This window comes from Pelodiscus sinensis, chromosome 11 (assembly GCF_052426305.1).
Source record: "Pelodiscus sinensis isolate ZL-2025 chromosome 11, ASM5242630v1, whole genome shotgun sequence".
In the NCBI taxonomy this organism is placed as follows: domain Eukaryota; kingdom Metazoa; phylum Chordata; order Testudines; family Trionychidae; genus Pelodiscus; species Pelodiscus sinensis.
The window spans coordinates 22,286,711-22,302,147 of NC_143062.1; the positions used below are offsets into that span (position 1 = coordinate 22,286,711).

At 38.8% G+C, this 15,437-nt stretch overlaps 1 protein-coding gene across 1 annotated transcript in view; it reads left to right on the forward strand.

Annotated features, from left to right (window-relative positions):
- CACNA2D3 (calcium voltage-gated channel auxiliary subunit alpha2delta 3) overlaps positions 1 to 15,437 on the forward strand; it is a 758,781-nt gene that overhangs the window by 223,426 nt on the left and 519,918 nt on the right. The gene's annotated exons all lie outside the window — the stretch shown is intronic.

Consider the following 15,437-nt stretch of genomic DNA (forward strand, 5'->3'; position numbering starts at 1 on the left):
AAACATATCAAATATATTTTTTCAATTTCACTTTTTTTGTGAGCAAAGTGATTTGTTTTATTTTATACTATGACAGTAAGCAACATATTCCTTATAAGTTATGTTAAAATTCATATTTTTATTTCAACTGTAAAATGAGAATTATGATTAGAATGTGGTCCCTTTGTTCATGTCCATTATGACACAGTCTTTATGTATTGTGACAGACACAGACCAGCTGGCTGCTGCACTCTAATGGAAGGCAGATATTGCTGCTCTGGGTAAACTATTTCCTCTTCCCTGAGTAACCAGGCCAGAGCCTAGTGAGCACAACAGGACAGGCCCCTCGGGCCAATTAAGAGTTTGCCAGAAGTAGCAGGCTAATCAGAGCACCTGTCGCCCATTAAGGCCTACTGGGTTTTGTTTAAAAGGTCTCCCTGCAGGGAGGGCAAGAGCCCAAGGTTGGAGAGTTAAGAGGTACTCTGGTTGACACTAAGGGCTGCACGGAAGGCAGAGCTGGAGAGGAGTAGGAGTGATTTGCTCAGGTACGGGAGGAAAGGTACTGGGAGGGATCGTTTGGGGAAGTGGCCCAGGGAAGAAGCTGTCAGATTGGGAATAGAGGAAACCCTGTCTGATGTCACTACCTTAGGGTCCTTCGGTCAGAATCTGGGGTATTGTGTGGTCTTAGGTTCCCCCCAACCCTTCCCACGCCATTAGAGTCTGCCCCTGAGAGAGGAGACAAGTACTATGGAAGGGTTTTACCCCAAACTGTGAACTAGACTATTATAAAGATTGCTCAGTTGGCTGTGACTCTTGCCTCTGTAAAGGAAAAGAGGCCGTGTAGAAGGTCACAGTGAGCCTCTGAGGCAAACATTATCTGCCAGAAGCACAGGACCTACGGGCATGGCTAGCGCTTTGCCTCAGTACGCAATCAGATACTGTTTTTCCTATGGGATAGAAAGACTCCCTGTTCTCAGTTCTGGTGCCAGGACCTAGCATGGCCTGCAAATAGCCCAGAGATGTAATTGCAGAGAAAGTCCTGCTTAGCTTCATGTTGGAGCATGGTTATGACATGCATAATTTTAAGGAAGTTAGTTGCTGAAATTTAAAAAAAGTCTCTTGTAAGAAGATATGAACTAATTTTTCAAAGGCTTGTAATTTGGCAGGTAGGGGTTTGTGTTTTGTCATCCTGTACACAAAAACTATCCCTACTCAATTTCAAGTTCTAGCTGCAAAGCATGGGGGGCAACATGATGAAGCATATGGAGTACCATGCAACATAAATAGATGCAAGATAGGGCATCTTGGAAGGAACAGTTTAAACTATGTTTAAACTGACTCAGAGTAACATCTCACAAAAATGATCTAGGCATTTTTGTAAACAACTGACTAAAGAAATCCATTTGGGTGATGGCAGGGATTAAGAACAAATAAGATATGTAAACTGTGTTAAGGCGGGGACAGAAAATAACAAGGAACATATTATAATAATATTATACAGACAGACTGTCCCTTAAATCAATATCTTGGAAACTGTAATGTTTTGATCACCGCTTTTGATCAGTTTTGATCACCCCTTCTCTTTAGTGCTTCAGGATCAAATAAAGGGTAAAAGAAAGCATTGGATACTTTTGGGAATGAGAAAAGTATAATGTAGCAGTCACATTAGTTAACCTGAAAATTATTGGAGCTATAATTTCTCAAAGCTTAGAGTATAAATTGATTAGGGTGAAGAAAAATATACTGCCCCAATATACAAAATAATGCAGCACAGTTGATCGGATTCATTATGATTTGATATGCATACTACTCTACAGCATTAGGTGTGAGAAGGATGCTGAACTTGATGGACCTTTGTCCTGTCATAGTATGTCCAGCACTGTCTTAGCCTTTAGGGTGAGCCTGGTCAACAGTGTTTGCTCTTTGCACCAGCTCAAGTAAATCATATCCACTGAATGCTTTATTTTTTGGGTCTGACTGAAATCAGGGATGTTTCATGTAGATAGTAGCTGTGTAACATACTACGCAGAGCCCTTGTGGCCTTCCTATGTGAGTCAGAACTAATTTTCTATATAAAATGGAGAGCAGTATCCTAAAGAAGTTTCACTTTTCAGGGTCTCCACAGACCCTGTTTTAAATGATTTTGTGGGAGGGCTGAATAAGTTAAGCATTGGAAAAATTGCAAAATAGTTCTGTAGAAGTGAGTCTTAAAAGATCTTTTTAAAAAATATATGTTAACATGCTTAATATTGCAGATTTCCATGTCTTGCCTCAGACCACTAGCAAGTTAATTTTGAATGTTTCTGTCTTAAAATGTCAGACACTTGACATTGATTTGTTGTTGGGTTTTTCTGGGTGGGCAAAAGATTTCAATCTGGAAAGTAAAATGAGAAAATAAACTATGTAAGATATTTGTTTTCTTTTGGATTTAAAAACATGTGTAATGTTAATGACACAAGAAAGGGAAAGGAAGAAGTTGAGCTTTTTTAAAGTCTAATCTCATGATTACTATTAGCTATACTAGTATACTCTAAGATTAATTTGGCCCAGAAAGAACTTTTCTTTTCCTGTTATTGAAGAGGCTCAGGTCTACCTCATACTTTCTGTGTCTGAAGCCTGTTACACGAAAATTTCTCAACCTATTGTATCTTGCTATTATACTTGATATGCTAATGATCTGGTCTCTGTCTACGTACAGAGTTAAGGATTTTGTGATCTGTAAGAGGATCATAGAAATATTTTGGCACAATGCAAGAGAACAAGGCATCAAATAGGGTTAACTGTTCTTTGCTGCATGTCTCCAGGGTACCCAAGAGAGAGCCTCACATCACAGTGTGTAATAATAAGGGCTTTTATTTTACAGATGGGTATGATCCAGTATTTTTTGTTCAAACATCACTAAAATGTGTGGGGGACTTGAGGAGGTCAAAATCCAGCTCTGAATTTTGTAGCTTCATTTCATTTCTATTTGCGGGAAGAACACATTCACTGTTTATGTTGGAAGGCAAGGGCATGCCCTCTTCTTGGTGCCTTTGAAAGTTACACCACATAGTTGGGTATCTAAATCCTGATTATGAAAAAGCTCTCACTGAAATAGGTGCTAATACCTCTTTATTAATTAATGTGAATTTGAAGATGCTGGGGCATAATAAAAGTCCATCAGAATTCTGACATAGACTTTCCCTAAATAACAATCCTCTAATTTTGGATTTTTGTTTCTCTGGTGGGGTTTTTGTGTGTGTGTTTTTTTGTAAGCTACATAGATATTGGCAGCATCCTTAGAATATTCCAACTGGAACAGGAAAATATCACTTTTAATAAAAATTCTCATTTAGGGCCTAATCTAGTGAATCTTTACATTGATTTCAGTGGATTTTGGCTCAAACCCTATATTTATTGACAAACACTGTATTGTATTTATCTACTGCCCACCAAAGGGAAATGGGAATTCCTAAATTCTAATCAATGTTCCCTCTAAGCTGTGCACTTGGGTGGCTACCCAGGAGAAATTGAAATGCTGCCCAGCTGATTAGAAAAGCATGCACAATGCCCAGAGCCAGCAGCATGTGTTTTTACTGGTGGTGCACATTTACATGTGTCAGTGCACATAATAAAATGTACTGCACCTATGGATGGAAAAAATAGAGGGAACGCTAGTTCTAATACAGATTTTGAAACTGACACAGTGTATGGGGTTGGGTAAGTCATTTTACCACTATGGCATACTCTACATCTGTAAAATGGGAAGAATTGTGTTTACTTACCTCCCAGGGCTGCAGAGAGGATTAGTTAGGTAATGTTTAAAGGTGTACCATTCTGCTGTGGTAAGTGATAGGTAATAAAGGTTTTTACTGTACTGTATCCTTTTTATAATCCTTTTTGGTACACTAATATTCCCTGTGGATTCTGTAGTGCAAATATTTTAGGATCACGGTTTTTTAGTATTTATTACTAGAAAAAATGATATACAGTTCACCTCAACAGTCTCTGAAACTAGTGGTCATTGGTCTTTCCATTTCTTTATTGTGCCTTTTATTGTAATGGAAGACATAATTAATGAGGGTTGTTTTCTATGTAGTGTATTTTGTACCATCTATGGATAAGAGGTAATTGGTGATAGCACTCTTTGAAGAGTTCAAAATAAGTTATCTAAAACTGTTCTTTTTCCCTTAATTTGGTGATTATTTTCCCAGGAGCCATGACAACTGTTTAATTAGTATTGAATGAATTTAAGTTTTTAGTTGTCTTAGAAGAATCCAGATGAAATGAAAATAATCACATTCCCTGCAGCAGAAATGAGAGTCGGTGGAAAAAATAATATTGTCTATTTAAAATATTTTTATTTCAACATTATTTATTTAGGTTTTTCATGACATTTGTTATAAATCACTTTGTAATTCAGTGACTTAATCTAAAATGTGAGGTAGTTGCTAAAGGAGCATAAAAGATTCTAATTAAAAGCCAAGTCAAATAAAACTCTTTAAGAGACATGTAAATTGCCTAGCAGATTTACATATTCTAGTAGCCAGTGGATGAGAAATTTCATGGTCTAATGACATGACACAAAAACACAAAATTATCCCTTCTGGAAACAAATAAACAAAAAATCATCTATTGTTTTCAGTGGAAGGGGTCCTGATTTTCACAAGGTAAAATTGAATGCAGGGCCTGCATGCTTGCATCCAGCAATTTGTATAAGCACACCAACCTACCGTTCTCATACCTGTCAAGTCAGGTTTTTATTGCTGACACCAGGTTCAGATTGGTAAATATATAAAACTGTAATGCATTTGAGGGCTGCATAATACAATGAGCTTTAGCTCTTACACAGAGCAAATGATGATAATGAAAGAAAGCATAAACAGTTGAGGACTAGAAGCAAAGGCTTAGCTTTATCTTTTCTCCCTTCTTCTCGTCTCTTCCTTTGAGAGAGTTCCCTCAACTGTGCAGTTAGGAGAAGCAAACTAGGGGGATACAGAAGGGTATAGAACAGTGGCTGTTTAGCATGCTCTCCCATTCTTTTTGGTCTGCAGCCAACTACAGGGTAACTGAGGGCTAGAGCTCCATGAAGGATCTGGGGACCTCCTGAAAGAGGGTGGGGAGCACATGCCTCTCAGGAACCCCCAACATTTCCAATACTTGGAGCCCCCATGGCATCATGATGCTTGCGGAAGTCATTCTCCCAATGTGAGGTAGTCAACAGTGCAGGGTACTCAACTTCATCATTTCTAGTACATTTTCTCCCCAGAGAGTCCAAGAGTTGTCAGATATTTTAGGCCATGCTCCTTGCCCTCATATGAAAGTTGTGATCACTTTGCGACCTGACAATGCCAGACGGGAAACTAATTAGCTCAATTGGCCTGCTCGGCACCAGTGAGGCACACCTACAAGCCTTTTTCTGGCTGGGGGAGAGGAGTTTAAAAGGAGAAAACCTACCAGAGGAAAGGCTGGTGAACAGCAATAGGACTGCCCTGCTTCAGACACCCTTGGTGAGAGGAAGCTATCAATCAACCTTACTACTACGTAAACTGCATGACCCAGCCTCAGAGCAGCTCAGTCTGCTAGGAGGGGCTGTGTTAGCCGGTGGCTGGGGCAGTGAGTGGTCTGGGAGCCCTATTACACGCCTGAGTCTTCAACTGCTAGAACAGGGTCCCTTTACAGCGGGCATCCAAGGGAGGCTGACAGGTGCCCCGAGGGTTTGCCCCGTGGAGGTGGAACAACCCAACACTGTGTTTACCCCTGACTGGCTGTGATCCTTTTAATTGTGTCTGGTTCTGTTACAGCAACAGGAGGAGTCAGGTTAAAGCTTAAACTGTTACTATTTTATTGTTACAAGGCAAGCTTTGCTGTTAAATGTTACTGCTGTGTTACAGATAACACAGCCACTACTAAAGGACAAGACAGAAATTACAATAAAAGTCACTTACAGGTACCATGAAACCCTTTTCGTTCTCTGAGCTCTTATTAAATGCATGTAAAATAGACACCCAGCAGGTATAGTCTCACCCTGCGATCCTTACTCCGGCAAAACCAGTTCCTCTCAATCCCAATGGGAAGCAGTCAGTACGAGACTAAGGCATCCTTAAAGTCTCGGGGGTCCAAGACCGCCTGACCAGCAGGTATGTGGGTGGATCTCCAATGAGAGTGGGGCACAGGGCCCTACTTTATAACCCTGTGGTCACGTAAACGCTTCTCTTGTCATTAAAATGCCAATTAAGTTGGAACGTCTTTGTGATGCCCATTCCCACAGGGGGTCCGAAGCTTAATTTGCACCTGTGAGGTGGTGGTAACTAAATCATTAGGGCTGGACATTCTTTTTCTGATGGGGCGACAGATTCCTCTTCTGGGACGGTGTGTGTAGGTGTAATAATACTGGTACCAGCCATAGGTAGCCCAAGGCTCCCGGACTGCCTGCTGGCCCAATTGTCACTGTTCTCTGGTTTCTGTCTAGCATCCAGGGCCATTGTTATACCAGCACCTCTAGAGGCCCTGGAGCCCTTGAAGACAGAGTTTCGCTCCCAAGGATTCTCTCTCCCAAGGATGTCAGAGGGAGGAACGGGGAGAGAGAGAAAGAGAGGGGGAAGGGGGCTTTCTGTCTGGCTACAGGCTGGAGGTAGATTCCATTTAGTCTAAGCACCACGGATGACCCAAGAAGTCCACTTGAATTCCTAGTCACTCTTAATTGTTTTTCCATGGGCTTCCCTCTCCAATAGGAAAGGAAAGAAGGTAGAGGATTTCCTTTTGTTTGCGCCAAGAACGCCTTTGGGTATCTACCAGGAGGTGAGGTATAATTTCAAAAAGATGGTATAAGGACCTGTAGCAGGGGCTGGAGGAGACTTGAGGGGACCTTTGCTGCACCTCTCCCCCCCCCCCCCCCCCCGCACTTCCTCTTCAATGGACAGGGTGAAGTTTCCAGTGGACTTTGCTAGGTGACCACATTTGATGTAATCACATCTGACAAAGTAGCCACCCCAAACTCAAGCTAATAAAACCCTTATAAGATTCTATTATATATGGTATGCCACATAATTTGCAGATTTTTGTTTTAAATGTATTATTTAAAAGTTTAGGCTGAGATTTTGAAAGCTGTCTAGGTAATCTGGATGCTTGATTCCCATTAATTTTATCTATAACAAATGTAGTCTATCTTTTCTTTGTGTCACATTTTATTTTGTATTTTAGAAAAGCATAAAGAAATAAAATCACAAAAAGGTAATAGAAATATTAATAAATACATTACCATAATTATGAGTCACTCAGTACATTTGCAGTATAAGGTATTTATCAGCTTGGCTAAATAGTCTTTGCTTGCCTCTCTTGGGAACCTGCAGGTGTTAAATTAGCTACATGATTATTCTGCTATTATTCTTTGAATAGAGTTAGCAATATATTAAGAATCAAGAGGATAATAAGAAAAATTGGAATACGCTATGAAGTTCAAGAAGTGTGTTCCCTAGATCATAGCAAGATCTCTAGGCAGGCATGCAAAATTCAGTGAAAATTAGATGCAATATTGTATGGTGTTTTTCTTTTTCTTTTTGAACATAGGGAGCTGTCAATAAATGTATTTTGGATAACAAAAGTAAGAGCTGAAGATATAGTGATCTAAGAGACATTAAGAAATCATAAGATATAAGAATTTCTCCATAAAAATCCTCACTGGATTTGGGCTCATTAACTTTACAAAATAAAGCAGACACTTTTGTCCGCTCTGCTATGTAATTTTTGGATCTCTGAAAATTCACAGATGTTAGCCCTGACATAGTTACCAGGAAAAATTAGAAAATATTGAGTATTGAGAATACTCTGCACGACCCATAGGTGTAGAGATACCCACGTCATTGAGAACTAGAGTGGTTCTGCTGGTGAGAGTGGTCAATATTTGAGCAAGTTTCATGGAGGGTACCGTCATTTGTTTGCCACAGAACTGAGCTCTTCAGCAGCTCCTGAAGTGATGTCCTAATGAGAAAGCTGTGGTGCACCAGAGAAGGAGGAAACGCAGGATGGGTGGTTATGTATGGATATGGACTTAGGAGTTGCCTGAGGGTTGAAGCAGAACCTGAGCTAATATCTGGGAACTGGTGATGATGGCACAGAAAACACTTATAATGGTAGAATGACTTTTCTGCCTTACTAAAAGACTTCTTCCTTAGGGACAACTGTAGGGCAGAACCCGACAGTTCTGCTTTCATGTTGACATCCAAGGTTTGGTTCAGTATAAAAACAACACTTTGGAAGGGTCTAATAAAAAGTTACCTATATAAGTTTTGTATAGGCATTATTGCCCCCTGGTGCTGTTAATGCTAAATTCACAGTACCATTTATTACATATTTTTCTGGTGCATGGCTGATAGATTTGTATAAAATCAGCTTGAAAACAAGAAAATATGCAAGATAGTAAGTGAATAAACCTCTTATTCACGCATCATAATAACTTTAGATTCTATTATTTAAGCCTTTCTGTAGGTTGAATTCAAGGTCTTAGTCATAAAAGAGAGCATCATCCTAGACAACAAGATAACACATAAAGGCATTTGTATTATACTGTCAAGACACTGAAATGCCCTTTCAAAGAATCCAAACCTAAACCAGACACACTGTGTAAATCTATTTAATTAAGTGGATTTATCAGTCTTTACATCTAAATGATGTGTAATTACTGGGACGCTTGTTTAATTAGGTTAATTTTCACAGGGCATTTTTTGATTCCAGTGTTGCTTCATGTAGTTAAATAGAATATGTTTTAAGATTGGGTGTGTAGAACAGGTGTATTTATTTAGTGATTGCTAGGTTTTATTGGGTGGCATGCAGGGGGATCACAATGGCAACTGTAGGTTAATAATGTACAGCATTCCAGGTCTATATTCTTGAAGGTTAGTTTACATTAGGACATACAAATATGATTAGAGAGTGCACTGTGAGGCATTGTGAATATAGAATGAGATTGTTCTTGTCTTGTGGAGTACAGATGCTGCACTCAGCTGGTGAATTACATGCCACTGTGGCACAGGGTTCGTATGTCTACGTGCGCTGCTCCTACTGTGAAGTCCTGAGAGTAGTGCAAGGAGACATACTTCTACCCCAGGGCTTCAGAGCATATTTCCTCTAATGAAAATGTCTTGGTGTTTATTCCAAGTATGTCTTTATTAACCATTAGGTGAAAATTACTAATCATTCCAAATACTTAGAAATCATTCTTAGGTAAAGTATTTTGTCATGAAAATATTTTAAAATGGGGCTTTAACATAAAAATGTTGCAATGCTACATATGGTTTTTATATTCTTGTCCTCGTGTTCCTTTGGGTACTTTTATGAAAAATGATTTATTTTGAATATAATTTGTTATGATTTAATCTGCATAGATTTAGTAATGTGTCATTATGTGGTATTACCTCATAACTAGTTTACCTTTTCCACATCTCTCCCTAGATTTCCTGATCTCCTTTATCTTAGTACAGAGAAATATTAAAATAAATGCATTCGGTAGAATAATACTGAATATGCACTGTATGTGTGTATGTATTACATTCTTTGTACAAAGCTTTTGTCATCTTGTTGTCTCAGGGGAACAGCCCATCTTTCCAACAACGAGAGGAGATCCCTTGTGTGGGGGACCCCTTGTGTGGAGCAGTGCCAAACATGCCATGGGCCATATTTTTAATAATAATAATCTTAATCGTTATATATATTTAAAAGTAGGAGGTACCAACCAATTAGTGATCTTTATTTTGATGTTTCCTTTCCTTAGTTTCTTCATCATTACCACAAGAACATGAGGTTGGTAATTTCTCATCTATAGAGAGAAATTTTACTTAAGTTTATTTCACTGGAGAGAAAAAATTTAATTTAGGAACATTGGTGTCAATACAAACTATATAAAAAACCCTATGAATTACAGTTTTATAGCCTCTAGATCTAGATCATGAGTTTCAAGTATTGGGTTCTTCATGATATACTGGAATAATTTCTGTGCCACTGAACTAGTAAATGCGTCAATGTGGAAAGGGGGGAGAAAAGCTTGATGTCTGCCCTTTAACCTCAACTTCACTTGTATGAATGAGTCTGACCTGCTTTCCGGTCCAGTGCCTGTGTTTAATTAAACATACCCATCATAGTCATGGTCTTCTATACTGTACACTCAAAGGGAAACTTCCAAACAAGCAATTTATAGTCCAGTTTTGGTTTTAAAAAAAAAAGGCAGGGATACACTCTTACTTGTATGTATTGTCAAGCCTTTTGTTTGGCCCTCAATGTTTTTTTTCTTTTTCTTTGATAAAAGGCTAAATTATTTAAACTGGTTTTAGCTTTTTGCTAGGGTGATAGAGCAGAGTGTGAGCAATAATTAATTTTTAAAACATGCTACAGTTGGTGTGGGGTTAGACCATTCAAATACATATTTATTCTGTGGTATTTTTGTTTTACGCGCGCGCACACACACACACACGATTTGTAGATTGAAATAGCCACCATGTATACAGAAAAGATTTGTAGATTGCAATAGCCACCATGAATGTTAAGATGGGTTTTTAATAGTATAAAAATAGATATTGTGTATAAGAGTATCTCAGCTAACAATGTCATGGAGAATCTCTGAGTTACAAGCAACGAGCGTTATGAATCATAGAATACTAGGACTGAAAGGGACCTCAAGAGGTCATCGAGTCCAGTCCCCTACCCCCATGGCAGAACCAAATACTGTCTAGACCATCCCTGATACATATTTATCTAACCTACTCTTAAATATCTCCAGAGATGGAGATTCCACAACCTCCCTGGGCAATTTATTCCAGTGGTTGACTACCCTGACAGTTAGGAACTTTTTCCTAATGTCCAACCTAAATCTCCCTTGCTGCAGTTTAAGCCCATTACTTCTTGTTCTATCCCCAGAGGCCAAAATGAACAAGTTTTCTCCCTCCCCTTTTAGATTCCTGAAAACGGCTATCATGTCCCCTCTGTCTTCTCTTTTCTAAACTAAACAAACCCAGTTCTTTCAGCCTTCCTTCATAGGTCATGTTCCCTAGACCTTTAATCATTCTTGTTGCTCTTCTCTGGACCCTCTCCAATTTCTCCACATCTTTCTTGAAATGCGGTGCCCAGAACTGGACACAACTCCAACTGAGGCCTAACCAGCGCAGAGTAGAGTGGAAGAATGACTTCTCATGTCTTGCTCACAACACACCTGTTAATGCATCCCAGAATCATGTTTGCTTTTTTTTTTTTGCAACAGCATCACACTGCTGACTCATATGCAGCTTGCTTTCCACTATAACCCCTAGATTCCTTTCTGCTGTACTCCTTCCTAGACAGTCACTTCCCAGTCTGTATGTGTGAAACTGATTGTTCCTTCCTAAGTGGAGCACTTTACATTTGTCTTTATTAAACTTCATCCTGTTTACCTCAGATCATTTCTCCAATTTGTCCAGATCATTTTGAATTATGACCCTATCCTCCAGAGCATTCGCAACCTCTCCCAGCTTGGTATCATCTGCAAACTTAATAAGCGTACTTTCTATGCCAATGTCTAAATTGTTGATGAAGATATTGAAGAGAGCCTGTCCCAAAACAGACCCCTGCAGTACCCCACTTGTTATACCTTTCCAGCCAGTTATGCACCCACCTAATTGAAGCCCCATCTAAGTTGTATTTGCCTAGTTTGTTGATAAGAATATCATGCGAGACCGTATCAAACACCTTACTAAAGTCTAGGTATACCACATCCATCGCTTCTCCCTTAGCCACAAGATTCGTTATCCTATCAAAGAAAGCTATCAGATTGATTTGACATGATTTATTCTTTACAAATCCATGCTGGCTGTTCCCTATCACCTTGCCACCTTCCAAGTGTTTACAGATGATTTCATTAATTACTTGCTCCATTATCTTCCCTGGTACAGAAGTAAAACTAACTGGTCTGTAGTTTCCTGGGTTGTTGTTATTTCCCTTTTTATAAATGGGCACTATATTTGCCCTTTTCCAGTCTTCTGGAATCTCTCCTGTCTCCCATGATTTTCCAAAGATGATAGCTAGAGGCTCAGATACCTCCTCTGTCAGCTCCTTGACTATTCTAGGATGCATTTCGTCAGGCCCTGGTGACTTGCAGGCCTCTAACTTTTCTAGGTGATTTTTAACTTGTTCTTTTTTTATTTTACCTTTGAAACCTTTCCCCCTTCTCACTAGCATTCACTGTTTTAGGCATTCCTTCAGATTTCTTGGTGAAGACCGAAACAAAGAAGTCATTAAGCATCTCTGCCATTTCCAAGTTTTCTGTTACTGTTTCTCCCTCCTTACTGAGTAGTAGTCCTATCCTGTCCTTTGTCCTCTTCTTGCTTCCAATGTATTTATAAAAATTCTTCTTGTTTCCCTTTATTCCCGTAGCTAGTTTGAGCTCATTTTTTTCCTTTGCCTTTCTAATCTTGCCCCTGCATTCCTGTGTTGTTTGCCTATATTAATTCTTTGTAATTTGTCCTACTTTCCATTTTTTATATGACTCCTTTTTATTTTTAGATCATGCAAGATCTCCTGGTTAAACCAAGGTGGTCTTTTGCCATATTTTCTATCTTTCTGACGCAGCAGAATAGCTCGCTTTTGGGCCCTTAACAAAAAACTTTGAAAAACTACCTTTGAAAAACTACCAACTCTCCTCAGTTGTTTTCCCCCTCAGTCTTGATTCCCATGGGACCTTACCTATCAGCTCTCTGAGCTTACCAAAATCCGCCTTCCTGAAATCCATTGTCTCTATTTTGCTGTTCTCCCTTCTACCCTTCCTTAGAATTGTGACCTCTATGATTTCATGATCACTTTCACCCAAGCTGCCTTCCACTTTCAAATTCTCAACCAGTTCCTCCCTATTTGTTAGGATCAAATCTAGAACAGCTTCCCCCCAGTAACTTTTTCAACCTTCTGAAATAAAAAGTTGTCTCCAATGTAGTCCAAGAACTTATTGGATAGTCTGTGCCCCGCTGTGTTATTTTCCCAACATATATCTGGATAGTTGAAGTCCCCCATCACCACCAAATCTTGGGCTTTGGATGATATTGTTAGTTGTTTAAAAAAAGCCCCATTCACTTCTTCCACCTGGGTAGGTGGCCTGTAGTAGACTCCTAGTATGATATCACACTTGTTTTTAACCCCTTTTAGCCTAACCCAGAGACTCTCAACACTTGAACTGACCAGTCAACCCCACACCGCCTTTGTCAGCAGAAGAAGCAACAAATAAATAAAAATTTTAAGATCAAAATACAGCATAGTAATCAGTGTTCCCTCTAAAATGAGTGGCAGTAGAGCTTTACAGGTGATTAATCAGCCCTGCTCAGTCAGAGGCTCAGGGCTCCTGCACGGAGCTGACTGATTGGGCAGGGATGATTAATCACCTGTGAAGTTGTGCTGCCATGCACCTTAGAGGGAACACTGGTAGTAACCTGTTAAATGTAAACTACTAAGAAAAGGAAAAGTTTTTTTAAAAAGAATTAATAAGGTAAGGAAACCTTACCTTACCATTTTTGCGCTTGTTTCATTTAAATTAAGGAGGAGCATTTTTCTTCTGCCTAGCAAAGTTTCAAAGTTGTATAAAGTCAATGTTCAGTGGTAAGTTTTTGAAAGAATAACCAAATCATTCTACTCTTCCCAAGGTATTGTAACAAAATACAGGACTATGTAGCACTAACAAGATGGTTTATTAGATGATGAGCTTTCGAGGGCCAGACCCACTTCCTCAGATCAAATAGTGGAAGAAAATAGTCACAACCATATATACCAAAGGATACATTTAAAAAAAATGAACACATATGAAAAGGACAAATCACATTTCAGAACAGAAGGGTGATGGAAGGGGTGGGGGAAAGAAAGGTAAATGTCTGTGAGTTAACGATATTAGAGGTGGGGAAAGGTCTGTGAGCTAATGGTATTAGAGGTGATAATTGGGGAAGCTATCTTTGTAATGGGTAAGGTAGTTGGTGTCTTTGTTCAACCCCCTGCGGAGAGTGTCGAATTTTAGCATGAATGACAGTTCAGAGGATTCCCTTTCAAGTGCAGATTTGAAAGTCTTCTGGAGTAGGATGCATGTAGGTCGTCGAGACAGTGTCCTTTCTGGTTGAAATGGCAAGAAACTGTTTTTTCTTTATGATCCTGTCTAATTTCTGTTTTGTGGGCATTGATCCTTTGGCGAAGTGTCTGAGACGTTTGTCCAATGTACATAGCAGACGGACATTTTCGGCACATGATAGCACAAATTATATTTCTGGATGCGCAGGAATATGTATTCTTGATCTTATAACTCACTTGGTTAGACCCAATAATGGTATCAGCAGAGTGAATATGTGGACAAAGCTGGCAACGGGGTTTGTTGCAAGGGAAAGTACCAGGGTTGGTATTACTGTGATATGTCCCACAAGGTATTGTAAGTCTGAGTTTCCACTGTATCTAAGATTCTTACACTTGGAGTATGATGTTTAATTACCTTTCTTGTCACTTATATAAAAAGTTTATTGTTGATCATGAAATTATCCAGTCCTTTATCTGGAAGGATTTAGAATAATAATTAAAAAATCAGGCACATGTCTGTTTAACAAGAATATTCAAAATTACAATAGCATAAAAACTAAAATACATTTATGGAAGGAATATCATGTTTTTTATGGAGCAAAATGTCTGGTTCGAACACTTACATGTTGCGTTTTTGAGTAAGAATAAAGAATTACATTTAGTAGTGTCTATATTTGGTAAAATCTCAATACGGAAGCATTATTCACAAGGAAGCTAAAAACGGAATTTTTAACATCATTAAGAGGAAAAAATATATATATTTTTTCTCCTTTTTAAGAGTGATGGTATTTGAGAAGAGTCCATATACTAGGAGTATGCATTGAAATTAATTGTTTTAATAGGAAATTTTGTGTTCATTCTCCAAAAAGAGCATTATACCTACTACATGCTAGAAGAATAAAAATTAATTTCTAGTTTTTAAATCCCTTATGTTTTAACCATTCTCCAGAATCCCATTTTAATTTCAGTTGTTTATAATCAACGATAACTTCTGCATCTTTTTGTGGGGGAAGGGAAAGGAAAGCTTTCAAATTACATGTAGGACGAGATTGAAAAGAGTTCAACTCTTCTTCACCAAAATAAGCAGCCATATTTTCAAAATGGTTTATCACATTGGTGTTGTGTCCTCTAAAAAGCTTGCTGTTTAAGTGTCATAAAGGGCGCTGTTGGGTGCTAAAAACTTGAAAGATTGGGCCCTTACTTTCATGTTAATGACAGATGAGCTCATTTGAAAATCAGGAATTGCTGATACTGACCACTTGAAGCATCTGGTGTTAAACTCTTTAAAGAATCTGACTCAGTGTCTTTTTATATAATTGAAGCACCATTTTACATGGTGACAATGAGTTATCCATTTCACTAGTAATTGTTTTAAATAATTTTGGAAGCACCCCTAGGATTTAACGATATCAGTTCAT